The sequence below is a fragment of the Nematolebias whitei genome, chromosome 23, assembly GCF_014905685.2.
Source record: "Nematolebias whitei isolate Nwh7 chromosome 23, NemWhi1, whole genome shotgun sequence".
In the NCBI taxonomy this organism is placed as follows: domain Eukaryota; kingdom Metazoa; phylum Chordata; class Actinopteri; order Cyprinodontiformes; family Rivulidae; genus Nematolebias; species Nematolebias whitei.
Window position 1 is genome coordinate 15,376,085 of NC_056520.1, and position 14,507 is coordinate 15,390,591.

A 14,507-nucleotide genomic window follows, 5' to 3' on the forward strand; every position below is an offset into this window, starting at 1 on the left:
TCGTACCATCAGTCACTGTTTGAGCCAAAGTGGGCATAATAGAAGATGACAGAGGAGAACATCACATTATAAAGGCACAGGTATCTGTTGCAACAAAGAACTGTGACATCATGGGTTTGTCTGGTTAAATAAAAGTTAATAATAATAATAAAAAAAGGCTAGGCTGGAAAATGCATATTGACAAGCCAAAAAGCTTCTGAGGGAACTTTCTTTAGACAGATCCTCCTTATGTTCACAAACCCATAAATGAACCAAAGGAAAGAATACTGTACATACAGGGAAACATGTAGGATGCTCAACAATGTTCCAGGCTCTAACAATGTTCAGTCAGGTCACCTGGACGGTTTCTTTTTTTTGTTGAGACATTTCGTCCTTCATCCAAAGGACTTCATCAGTCCGTGGAGCCACAACAAACTCAGTCCCACAAGCAGCACACTCACATAGTGGACCAACCAGTCTGCTGGTGGTAAGATGGTTTCTGGGGCCCACCTTCTCTCCTCGTTGACTCCTCTGAGGCAGCCACAGACAAAGTGATTCAAAACATCAAAGTTCAAGCTCAATAATCCATGTAAAAAAATCCAACATAGTTCAGTCGGGTCATCTGGACGGTTTTGTTTTTTTCAAGATGTTTCATCCTTCATTTGTCCACAAAATTTGGCTGTTTGAGGATGCCATTTACATGCACCAGTAGAACTATAAGGCAGACAGAAATCAAGCAGAGTTGGCCTAACCCAGAATAACTGTTGATATCTGAATCTAGCTCCCTGTAACGGCCTTGAATTGGCCAACTATCTCAAACTCTCCTGGATGTTATGTGAACAAGAAACTCTCCTCCCCCCCTCCCATAACCCCTCCCTTCCAGAGGACATGTGTGGACTTGTATCAGAGCTGAGCCGGCTGATAGACACTGCTCCATCTCTTATCAGAACTATGAGGACTATCTGGCAGTGTCCACGGACAAACTCACCACCTTCGTTGACCTTCATTATGCTTTTTTCCATTAATTCAACCTTTATTTAGACAGATAAATCACACTGAGCCTCGAAGACTCATTTACAAGTGAGACCTGTTTAGACGGACAAAAATAAATGAAAGTGACACATGTATAGAATATGGAGGCAAAAAAAAAATCATTATTTCAAACTTTCTCTTTGACTGAGGAGAAAGACCCTGATAATGGAATAAAAACACCCCACACATAGGCACATAGTAACATAGACATTCCGCAGGGGAGGGGAGACGACAAGAGCGGCGATTGTGTCAAGGACACTCCAGAGGCACTGTAAGAGTTCTGATAAGAATGGTACAATCGATCAGTTCCCTCTGGTGAGATCCGTACTCTTGTACCGAAGTCGACCTGGAACAGCGCCAGAGAGAATCCGAGAGTCCTGAAATGATGACACAATGTTTATTCAGCTGGTTCCCTCTGATAGGTCCGCAGACTTCCTTGGTGGGAGGGGAAGGGAGGGGGCAGAGTGTCGATTTACAGGGCCTCCAGGTGAATTGAGGTAAGGTGGCCAGTTAAGGCCAGGCGTGAAGCCGAATTCAGATAAGCAACAAATGTTTTGGGAACAGGCAGGACTTTACTGATTAATGTCTACCTTTAGGCTTTGCTGGTCCTCTGGAATCCCAAATGTCCAAATTAAGTGGACAGATGCAGGCAGTCTGACCAGGGCCAAATTTTCTGCTGACGACTTCCTTGCTTGTCGATAGACCAGGAACCAATCCAAAAAGCGGGAAACCAGTTATCATACATCTAATTGTATACACATCCTTGGCACTTGTCTTCTCGTCGAGAAAAGTCGGCTCTCCTGAAGCTTGTCTCCTCGTAAATTTTTTAAAATCAATTGCGTTGAGAGACCAACTGACCAGATCCATAGCAAAAATTTACAGTTCGGAAGATATGTAGAGAGAAGGACTGAAGCAGTTTCACAGATAGGACAGAGCAAAGCAAAGCAGAGGAGGGAGAGGCGAGGGAAAGCATCCGCCCTTGACAGGAGCAAGAGGGGAAGTGTATGGATATATGTATTATGATGTCATCAGTATGTCACTGTTTCTGTGCTGAGGTTTTTTTTTTTTTTTCCAACTTTCACATTGTGTACCATTTAGGACACAGTGTGAGATATGATTTTTTTTAATACCTCCCCTTCCCCCCATATTTCTCTTTTCCTATCTAATGAAAATGGCAGCCCCTCCCACAATGCCGGGGTCTTAGGCACTTCGTCTTCCCATGTCTGTTGTTTATGTTTTACTCAGATGACCTGTACTGAAATGCAATTTTGTTGTGCTTCGGTGCAATGACAATAAAGCGGATTCTGATTCATCCAAAGGACTTCATCAGTCAGAGAAGCCACAACAAACTCAGTCCCACAAGCAGCACACTCACATAGTGGACCAACCAGCTTTCTGGTGGTAAGATGGTTTCGTATGTTCCGGGCTGCATTGCTGCATCTGGTACACGGCGTCTTCAGTTTGTGCAATGTACAAATAAATCTCAATAATATTGAGACATTTTGTTGTAAAATGTGCTGCACAGTGTCAAAAACTTGGTCTCGGTCTCAGGTGGGTTCTCCAACAGGATAATAACCTAAAAATCTATCAAATAAATGTGTCACAGCCATTGTGGCTTTGCAAGCCCAAGCATTAAGCAGTGATCTTGTGCGATCTCATACTGCTGAAAGCATGTGCACAAGATGAGTCTTAGTCATTATGAGAATAAATTCACGTTCAGAATATTTGAAATTGACGGAGTTGTAGTTTTTTTTGCATTTGGACAGTTTAATTAGCTGTGGTAGCAATCTTGATAAGGGTGCATCGAAAAATTCATCATTTGAAGGTGTACATCCAATGATTACTTTCTGAGGGCTTCTGTCCAGGGTTTTTTGACAAAGAAACTACCACGGACATAGACACAGGCAAACTGACAAACTCGGGCAGGCTGTAGCTGAGTGGTTAGAGCAGTCGTCCTCCAATGCAAGAGTTGGGGGTTTGAATCCACCAGCAGTCACATGCCGAAGTGTCCCTGGGCAAGACCCCTCATTGCCTCCGATGTGTGTCCCATCGGTGTATGACTGTGATACTACACTAATTAGTCTCTTTAGAATGATTTGTTCAATTAACTTTGTAGAGATTTAGTAGAGTGCTGTATGAAAGGGTAAATGAGGCACAGATTGCGCTTTGAGTATCGTAAAAAGATTAAAAGGCACTATATAAGTACAGTCCAAACCCATTATCTCCTGCTAGCTATAAAAACAAGCTATAGAAAGGCTCTAATTTGTTATGAACAAATCTTTAGGAGGGAATTTGCTGGCACGTGTTTTTCGGATGACTGTGACTTTCAGGTTATTAAATAAATATCGCCAAGATGCAAAAAAAAGAAGGAAACATTTAAGAAAAACAGCATCAGTAAACTGCAAATGTGGCAGGACTGACAGCTAAAAGTTCCCCGTAAAATATATTTTTAACTAATTTAAGCATTTTTGTCCTTTTAGTAGGAAGATTTCAAAATTCCCCATTTTGCCAAGCAACCCCTTCCCTTCAGGAGTTGTGAACTAGCAGAATGACAGAAACTCCTACACTCTCTCCACCCCCCCACCTCTCTTTGTGACTGTAGGTGAGCATCTGGACAATGGCATACGGTTATCAGAGACTCTCCACAGGCCCTCTGCATGGGATTCAATCAGGCTGAGGCAGGAGGGCCTGTGGATTGTATAGATCCAGAGGGCCGATCCATAGGGGTGCTCAGCCTCCACGACTTCAATCCCTTCAACCCACCTCCCTCCTTAAAGGTGGAGCCACCGCTCCATTCGCCGCATGTTTAGATCAATTGGATTCCTGTTAATGGCAAATAATTGAAATTTTCCTCAAACCTGCTGCTGCTGCTACAAAAGAAACAACCTGTGAGGGATGTTTTTAATTCAAAACGCCGCGCTAACAGGATGAGCTGGACCTAAATTGACATCTGTGTTCTCAGTGACTTTTTTTTTTTGCTGCTGTGAGGCTAGGAGGCATCCTCGTGATAATTACTAATGCTGCAGAAATGCAAGAAGAAAGAAAGCTTTCTATAGAAGCTCACTAAAGAAGGGGGGGGGGGGGGATGGCAGTGAAACAGACACATCAAGAGTCATGCCAAAATGGCTCCCCTTCCACGCATTATTGGCCATATCAATTGAATAGCATCTAAAGTGCTTTGAAAAGAAGACCGTGTGAGAAACACACACACAGACTCACTTCATCTTGTGATCTCCATCTCTAATGTAAACTCAGCTAGTGTGGAGAAAAGTAAAGAGGTTAACTGTGAAAAATAAATGCCATCATCGGCCTCCCCTTTAAGATGGTTTCCTGAGATAAAAAAAAAAAATTCTATGGTCCAGTTCGAATCAATCGCTGCAATTAGAGCCCGCGAGCCATTACACATAGCACACATCTTCCTATTTGTTCCACTCAATGCTCTCTGCTCTCATTGTGCACGGCGAGGCTCTTGTGGGGAGGCTGAATAGTCAGAGTGGAGTCTTAAGAGACTCTTCTTTGTGTTCGGGCCAAATATAACTCAAGGTAAATGAACACGGTAAATACAGCAGAGGTTCCCAACCTGAGGGTCGGGTCCTGAACGTACGGCTCTTTGACAAGCTGAATAAGAAAAATACAAAACGAAACAAACAAAAATATGCTAGAAAAGCCTGTTTTTATGTGCATGGCTCATGTTACAGGTCAACACATTTAGTGTCAGATTCACAAAGTTGGTTGTAATGTGACGTTTTCCAAAATTCCTGTTTGGATCTAAAAACTGAACTTTTCCATTGTAGTGCACTAAAATAGTTACATACTGTTTTTAGTAGTAAGTACAGGTCCTGGTCATAAAATTAGAATATCATGAAAAGGTTTATTTATTTTAGTAATTCCATTCACAAAGTGAAATCTGTATATTATATTCATTTATTACACACAGAATGATATATTTTAGATGTTTATTTCTTTTAATGTTGATGAATATAAATGACAACTAATGAAAACCCCAAATTCAGTATCTCAAAAAATTTAAATATTGTGAAAAGGTTCAATATTGAAGACGCCTGGTGCCACACCCTAATCAGCTAATTAACTCAAAACACCTGCAAAGGCCTTTAAATGGTCTCAGTCTAGTTCTGAAGGCTACACAATCATCGGCAAGACTGCTAACTTGACAGTTGTTCAAAATACGAACAATGACACTATGCACAAGGAGGGCAAGACACAAAAGGCCATTGCTAAAGAGGCTGGCTGTTCACAGAGCTCTGTGTCCAAGCACATTAAAGAGGTGAAGGGAAGGATGTGGTAGAAAAAATGTACAAGCAATGGGGTAACCGCACCCTGGAGAGGATTGTGAAACAAAACCCATTTCAAAATGTGGGGGAGATTCACAAAGTGTGGACTGCAGCTGGAGTCAGTGCTTCAAAAACCACCACGCACAGACATATGCAAGACATGGGTTTCAGCTGTCGCATTCCTTGTGTCAAGCCACTCTTGAACAAGAGATAGCATCAGAAGCATCTCACCTGGGCTAAAGACAAAAAGGACTGGACTGCTTTTGAGTGGTCCAAAGTTATCAGAATCACAATCAGAATCAGAATAAACTTTTTATGTACTCTGATGAATGTAAATTTTGCATTTCCTTGGGAAATCAAGGTCCCAGAATATGGAGGAAGAGAGGAGAGGCACAGAATCCATGTTGCTTGAGGTCCAATGTCAAGTTTCCACAGTCAGTGATGGTTTGGAGTGCCATGTCATCTGCTGGTGTTGGTCCACTAGGCTTTCTGAGGTCCAGGGTCAACGCAGTCGTCTACCAGGAAGTTTTAGAGCACTTCATGCTTCCTGCTGCTGACCAACTTTATGGAGATGCAGATTTCGTTTTCCAACAGGACTTGGCACCTGCACACAGTGCCGAAGCTACCAGTACCTGGTTTAAGGACCATGGTATCCCTGTTCTTAATTGACCTGCAAACACACCTGACCTTAACCCCATAGAAAATCTATGAGGTATTGTGAAGAGGAAGATGTGATACACCAGACCCAACAATTCAGAAGAGCTGAAGGCCACTATCAGAGCAACCTGGGCTCATAACACCTGAGCAGTGCCACAGACTGATCGACTCCATGCCACGTCACATTGCAGCAGTGATCCAAGCAAAAGGCGCCCCAACTAAGTATTGAGTGCTGAACATGCTCATACTTTTTATGTTCATAGTTTTCAGTTGGCCAACATTTTTTATTGGTCTTAAGTAATATTTTAATTTTCTGAAATACTGAATTTGGGGTTTTCATTAGTTGTCAGTTATAATCATCAACATTAAAAGAAATAAACATTTGAAATATATCAGTCTGTGTGTAATGAATGAATATAATATACGTTTCACTTTTTGAATGTTATTACTGAAATAAATGAACTTTTTCATGATATTCTAATTTTATGACCAGCACCTGTATTAGCTAATAGTCATCCCAAACACATTCTGAGTGCCAACAGATTTTCTGACTTGCAATATCCCATGAAAATGTGAATATTATTATTTTAAAGGTTTGACGAAAACAGTTATAATGGAATCCCAGCTCGTCAAAAAATGATCAGACTCATGTTCAGGGTGCTTTTTAATACACCATATCATATTACATCATTATTGTTTAGTGTATATCTTAGATCCTTGTATATTGTTTATATTTTTACACTATTTTCTAGCTATTTTTGGGTGTAACTGGGACCTTGAGTACACAATTTCATTCCACCTCATGTACCACATGTGATGCAAATGACAATAAAGAACCTTGAACTTGAACCTTGATCTTAGTCTAAAAACCTGTGTGCCTTTAGTTTTCTTTCAAAGTCTGTTTGAGGGGTTTCTGCATTTATTCACATACAACTTTCCAGTTTTATTCTCTTGTCTGTGTGTAAGAGTTTAAAATTATTTATGTTCTTTTTTGCTAATGGTGAAATTTACAAAGTGATGGGGAATTGTCAGTAGTGGTGTCCAATCTTGGTACACGAGGGCCACTATCAGGCATGTTTCATATTTTCCTTTCCTTTTCACCTGGTTTAATGGTGACTTACCCCTTCAGCATGTTCTTAAGTTCTACATGAGCCCATTAATCACCCATTCATTCAAATCAGGTGGGTTGAAGCAGAGAAGCATTTAAAACATCTACACCTCCAGATGCAGGAAGAGGGACACCTGCATCATGAAGGACCCCACTCACCCAGCACACACACGTTTTGCCCCGCTCCCCTCAGACAGGAGGTTGTGGAGCATTAAGTGTAGAACCACTAGACTGAAGAACAGCTTCTACCCTGAAGCTGTTAGACCCATGAATCTCTAACCAGGATAATCACAGTGAAAAGAAAGATCACTGTAATGACATTTAGATTGGTGATGTGACTTATCTGTGCTGCTGATCTCATGCTGCTGATTATCTCATGTTGCTGATTATATCATATTGCTGATTATATCATTCTGCTGTATTCATTCATACCCATCTGCTCACCACATACTCATGTTGCTACGTCATATTGATTTTCATTATTGTTGTTTAGCATATATCTTAGATCTTTTAGCGTACCATTTGGTGTTTGTTTAGCATATATCTTAGCATATATCTTAGAATCTTATTTATTGTTTCTTTTTATACTTTATATTTTTGCTGCTTTTGCTATTTTTGCATGTAACTGGGACCCTGTGGACATAATTTTGTTCCACTTCATGTACCACATGTGTTGGAAACAACAATAAAGTTGACTTGAACTTGAAAACATAGAGAACAGTGGCCCTCGAGGACCAGGACTGGATAATGCTGCTGTAAAGCCTTTTGGTCCTAACATCAAAACCACAAGAATACATCTGTATTTTGAGATATATTTTTCTGAAAACGCTTCATCAAAACTTTGCCTCAACTTGATGGTGTTTTGATGATCTTTTCTTTTTTGGGCAAACTCCCATATTTTTCCGGACTTTAGACACCCTCACCTAAATCAGCGCACTGCCCGTGTTAATTACAAGCTCTGCGACTGAGCCAGGCGTGATGTGAATCAGCTCTAACATTTTTTGCTTTAATTTCATTTCAGTTTTATTCAACCTGGAAGGTCAATATCCCAAGCAGAAATTCTGATTAGCAGCTCGTCTGAGCAGGCGGGTTGATGTAAGCGGCTTCACACTGAGATTGCCTAGAGTTACCTCATCTACCGTATGCCATGTGTACGTTCACATCAGCACTAGGTATGAAGGAGGAAGCGGAGAGACGAATGGAGGGCCATGTGGGAATGATGAAACATACCTCTCATGTCGGGGGCGAGGGGAGGGGGAGGGTAGATCTCTCTTCTAAAAGTGAATCAAAAAGACTAAACGTTTCTGCCTCTATCTGGCCTTGGCTAATCGGTACCGGGTATAATGATTACAATGCAATACAACCTGTCCACTGATTTCAAACTTTAGAAGACTGACTCATTTCCCAACTTTTTTGTACTTTTTTTTTTTAAAATCAGAATACATCTTTAGTATCCATTTAACACTTTGGAAGAAAATAAAAGAAGAATAAAACATTTTGGACCTTAATGTGCTTTATCTCAGAAAAAAAAATACTAAAACAAAGATATTTCAGACCCAGATCAGCCCTGTTATACTACAAGTTAGGGATACTAATACTTAACGTCTTCCCCAGGTGCTCAATAGCTGCTCACTGCTCCACCTGGGTGTATCCCAGGTGCTATGGGTCAAATACAGAAAACCAATTTCATCATTGTATGGGAACATACAATGACAACATATAGCACTCCCAAAACCTCTCAGTTGTGTTTCTGCCAACTCTATCCATTTTGTGCCATTGATCCGCGGTTGAGTGGCAAAAGCAACAGGTCTAGGAGGAAAACCGAGATTTCTCTCTCTCCAACAACACACTAACATAGAACTTTTTTGATCCTGCAGGAAATTGAACTCCTCCTGGGAGATCCCAAGGCATTCCCAGACCAGAGAGGATACATAATCCCTCCAGCAAGTACTAGGTCTACCACTGGATTTCCTTCCAGTAGGACTGGAAAACTTCTAAAGGAAGATGCTAAAGAAGTATCCTAATCAGATGCTCAAACAACCTCAGCTCACTCCTTTTAGTGCAAGGGAGCAGCGGCTTCACTCTGAGCTCCCCCAGATGTTAGTCTCTCAATTTATCTTTAATTATAAGCCAGGATATCCTACAGAGGAAACTCATTTCAGCTGCTTCAATCCAGGTTCTTGTTCTTTTGATCAAAGGGTAAAAGTTGAAACATCTGCCATGTCTTGTAACAGAAATTTGCTTATCACGTCTGATTAAGTCCAATCTTGGACAATGGCCCCAATTGTTAACCAACCAACTAACCAGCAAACCAAGCAACCAATCAACCAATCAACCAAATAACCAACCAACCAACCAACCAACCAACCAACCAACCAGCCAGCCAGCCAGCCAGCCAGCTATCAATCCATCCAGCAAACCAACCAACCAACCAAACAACTAACCAACCAGCCAGCCAACCAGTCATCCATCCAGCAAACCAACCAACCAACCAACCAACCAACCAACCAACCAACCAGCCAGCCAGCCAGCCAGACATCCATCCAGCAAACCAACCAATCAGCCAGCCAGCCAACCAACCAACTAACCAGCCAGCCAGTAAACCAACCAACCAACCAACCAACCAAATGACCGACCAACCAATAATCAGCCAGCCAGCAAATCAGTCAACCAACCATCCATCCATCCATCCATCCATCCATCCATCCATCCATCCATCCATCCATCCATCCATCCATCCATCCATCCATCCATCCATACTCTTCTGCTTGTTCTGAAATCGGGTCGTGGGGACAGCAGCTTGACCAGGGAGGTCCAGACATCTCTTTCCACAGCCTCCTCTTCCAGCTCTTCTGGGAGGACTCCAAGGCGTTACCAGGCCATCCGCGTAGTCTCTCTAGTGTGCCCTGGATCTTCCCTGGGGTCTCTTCCCAGTTGTTAATAATGTTTTCTACAAACACAGCCATAACTAAAGTAAAACTTTCAGAGACTGTAAGCTTTTGTAGCCATGGTCAAAGGGTAAATTTGACCGAGTGTTTTCACTTGAAGTAAATTAAAGTTTAAAATCTAAATTAGTTTTAAGGAAGATGACTGTGAGACATTTTTGGAGAGTCCAATAAACATGTCCTCAGCTAACGCATACTCTAATTCAACCAATTTGTAATATTTCTACACTTCTAGTTGACATTTGCCTGCCTCTTTTACTGTTTATACAACACAAGAAGGGGTTCATTTCCATTCCGAGTGTCAGTATCACCTTTTAAGGAGTGTGTTGGTGAGGGATGATCATGCGCCTCACATCCCCTTTGGGAAAATGTGAGGTTATATTATGCATCTGAGTCAATTATGCCATTTGTGTAATTATACCAGCATGTGAGTGGCAAAATCCCAGCAAGCAGTTGACAGGATATGAACGCTTCAGGAAGTGATAAATTTCACATTCTCATATTACTGTAAATCAGAGAAAACATTACAACAATCTTTTGTTTTTCTGCATCAAAAACAGATTTTCATTACAGGCACTGCAGGTAGGCGATATTTTAGAATGATTTACTGTTTGCGAGACATGTGAGGCACAGGTGAGGCCTTGCCCATGGGCAGGTGAGGGGTTATGAGGCCCGACTCTGTCCAACGGCTAATAATTAATGATCAAATGTTAGCGGCGGTGGTGGTGCTGCTGCCAGGCTCCACTGATGCCATTAATTCAGCTCAGTGAAGCTCAGCCCTTTTGCTCGGGACCTGCTGCAGCTGTCACCGCGCTTGCTTAATTATCCCCTCACCCACCCCCTGTCTCACCCATCCTTCACCCCTCCAGCCTGCGGCCGCTGTGAGGCTGCTGCCTGTAACCCCCATCTTACCCCTTCAACTCCCCTCTTGTCCTTTCCTGGAGTCTGCAACAAAGCTGGGGGTGGGCTGGGGGGTAGACAAAGAGGGCAAAGTGGATTTTTTTCTGTCTGGGTCTTCACTGTTGCAGCAGTGACACGTAACTTCTAAGCTAATGCTAATTTACCAACATAAGGAGTAAAAACTGTTGTATTATATCAAACTATTCATGCATAAAGAATACAATACGGGCTGGTAAAAGAGTAAGTAAAGATGGGATTTTTTAGGTTTTTGACTGATTATTTGCAAAAAATATACTAAAATTAAAATGGAAAACACTTGAAATAACCAATAATAATTAAATATTTATCAGTAAAACTTAAAAAATACAACATTTCAAAACCAGGATTTTATGAAGTAAAGTATATTTCCTGCAGTTTTACATACAGTATAAAGCAGGGCTATTCAACTGGCGGCTCAGGGACCAAATCAGGCCCACGGATGGATTCAGTTCGGCACATCAATGGGTTCATTTTTTAAATAAAACTAGATTTTAATCCATAAAACAAGATCACTTAATAGCAATAACTGCTGGATGTCCAGCCCCTGAGCTCTTGCTTTCAGTAACTGTGCCCCCTGGGTAATTAGTTGAATAGCCATGATATAAAGGTTTTAAACAAAACTCTTGTGCAACCAATTAGTGCTCAGAGTGTCTTGTTTTTTCATACAACCTTTATTTATATAGGTTCATCCCATTGAGCATTGGGGACTCATTTACAAGAGACCTGATTATTGTGGATGACTCTCAGCTACTATCACAAAACGTTTTATCCCAACATTGGGAAAACAGACCTAGTTGTAGTAATTGTTGTGTTTGCTTAGGTGGATAAATTGTGGCGGCCATCTCAGTCAACTTTACTCCAAAAGTTAATCTGTAGTAGATGTACATACAATTACTTCCTTAAATTTAAATGTATATAATTGTTCATGAGCAAATATATTTTCAGGCAGGAATCCCCGTGGACTATGATGTTTGCAGATGACATTGTGATCTGTGATGAGAACAGGGAACAGGTGGAAGAGAACTTGGAGAGGTGGAGGTATGCACTTGAAAGAAGAGGAATGCAAGTCAGCCGTAGTAAGACAGAGTACATGTGTGTGAATGAGAGGGACGCCGGTGGAACAGTGAGACTACAAGAAGGAGAGGTCACAAAAACAAAAAAGGTGAAGAACTTCAAGTACTTGGGGTCCACTGTCCAGGAAAATGGGGAGTGTGGTAAAGAGGTGAAGAAGAGAGTCCAGGCAGGACGGAGTAGATGGAGAAAAGTTTCAGAAGTGATTTGTTACAAAAAGGTGTCAGCAAAGGTCAAAAGAAAAGTTTACAAGACAGTGGTGAGACCAGCTATGTTGTATGGTCTGGAGACAGAGACATGGACAAAAAGACAGGAGAAAAAACTGGAAGTGTCAGAATTGAAGATGTTGAGGTTCTCCTTAGGAGTGACAAGGATGGATAAGATTAGGAATGAGATCATCAGAGGTCCAGCCCAGGTTGAACAACTGGGAGATAAAGTTAGAGAGACCAGACTGAGATAGTTTGGACATGTCCAGAGGAGGGACAGTAGGTATACTGGTAGAAGGATGTTAGAAATGCAGCTGCCAGTAAAAAGACAAAGAGGAGATATATGGATGCAGTTAGAGAGGTCATGGAGGTAGTTGGAGTGAGGACAGAGTGAGATGGAGGAAGACTCGCTGTGGTTACCCCTGAAGAGGGAAAAGCCAAAAGAAGAAGAACTTCATGAGAAAATATGACAAACTCACAGACACTGTCATCCACCAACAGAGTTCTAATGACTGTAATGTATGACATAATAAGTTAAACATGACACCTAAAGTACAACATAAAAATCCCATCAATGTTTTAAAGAACACATTGTCTTAAATATTGCAGTGAAATAAAACAGAATGTCTTCATAACAATGTGCACCTAATGAAATTGGAAAAAAAAAGTTTTGCCACACAGTAGTTCATCATTTATTGCGAGGGATCCATAACTGAAGCCCTGCAATAAGTGAAAAACTGCGAAGTTGGAATAGTAGTACAAGTAATAAGTAGTAGTTGATTGTAGTATTTATAAATAAATATATTAAAGTGTTTTATAACCTTCCCACACTCTTGCAACATTCTAAACAATGTTTCTAAACTCTAAACTCTCTAAAAGAGCAAAGAATATCATGATTTCAGCTCCCTGCCTCCGGCTGCTCTTTGCCATCTGCAAGCACTCTCGGCCACGCCCACTTCTCCAGGAGGAAGCTTCTCCTGCAGTTTAGGCTGTACACAGGTGCAGCAGGTGATAAATAATGTAAAATAATTTATTTTACATAAAATTCCCATGCAGATTGTGTGGCTCATCCATCAATCAGTGTGTCATGTCCAATCTTACTTTGAAAAACCGCGATAGAGTGAGTCCGCGAAAAACGAACCGCGAAGTAGCGTGGGACTACTTCTACTACTTTGTGCGTATTTTGTTTTTCTTGTTTTTTTAAAGTATTTGTGGCACTCGTTTCAACTACATTTAATTTAGTGAGATCCTAGTTATGTTCAGTGTTTTATTATTATTTATTTATTTATTTATTTGTGTATTGAAGATGCAAAACAAACAAAAAATACAGCATGAAGCATAATGTCAAAACTTTTTGTTTTACATATTCAAGGGAATGGGTAGAAGTATAAACTTATCAAAATTCCCACTCCTTAACCACTCTTACATTTATTACATGTACAATCCATACATACAGTATTAGGTTGTGTTCTTGTGAACTTTTCTGCTTAAACTGTGTGTTATGTGCCAAGCACATTGGCCTTATTGTTTTATTCTTGTAGATAGATTTTGAGTGAGTTAATCAGTCTTTGATTGTTTTGGGCTGTGGCTTTTTTCTACCCACCCATAAATAGGCTGGTTTCAGGGAGCTCTCTTAGGCTCACTCTGCTTTTTGGCCCTTTCTGAGACACACTGTTTTGATTCTATCTCTTGTCCGGGAGCTGTGGCCTGCTGTCGGTGGCCCCGCCACCTCAGGTAATTTTTGTTAACTTTTGTAATAAGTGTTTTTTTTAGGGGTTTTGTAGGTTTAGTCTGGTAACAGCAGCGGCTTCGATGGCCCTGTATACGGTTGACCCGCTGCTGTACCTTTATGTTTGGTTTGGTCAGCTCACCAGGTCCTCCTTTAAGTTGTTACTTTGGGTTTTTGTGTCTTTTCGGTGGACACGGGAATTAGGGGTTCCTCATCTTTTTTTTCCTCCCGCACAGGAAGCTGTTTTTTTTTCTTCATATATAATAAATTGAACGTTGAACCCTCATATTTGTGTCTTGTTTCCTCCTTTTAATGTGTTATGTTCTTAGTGGACGTTACACTGTGGTATTTCCAAGTAATTGTGTTTAATAAAAGTTTATTCCTCATGAGGGAGTTTTTCCTTTCCACTGTCGCCTTCATGCTTGCTCAAAGATGAGAGTTCTGCAATGGAGTTAAACTCAAAGCAGTCTGCTCCTCAGATATCCATCCATCCATCCATTACCACTGGACAAAAAGGCCTAATATCCGGGGAGATACAACAGTATGCAA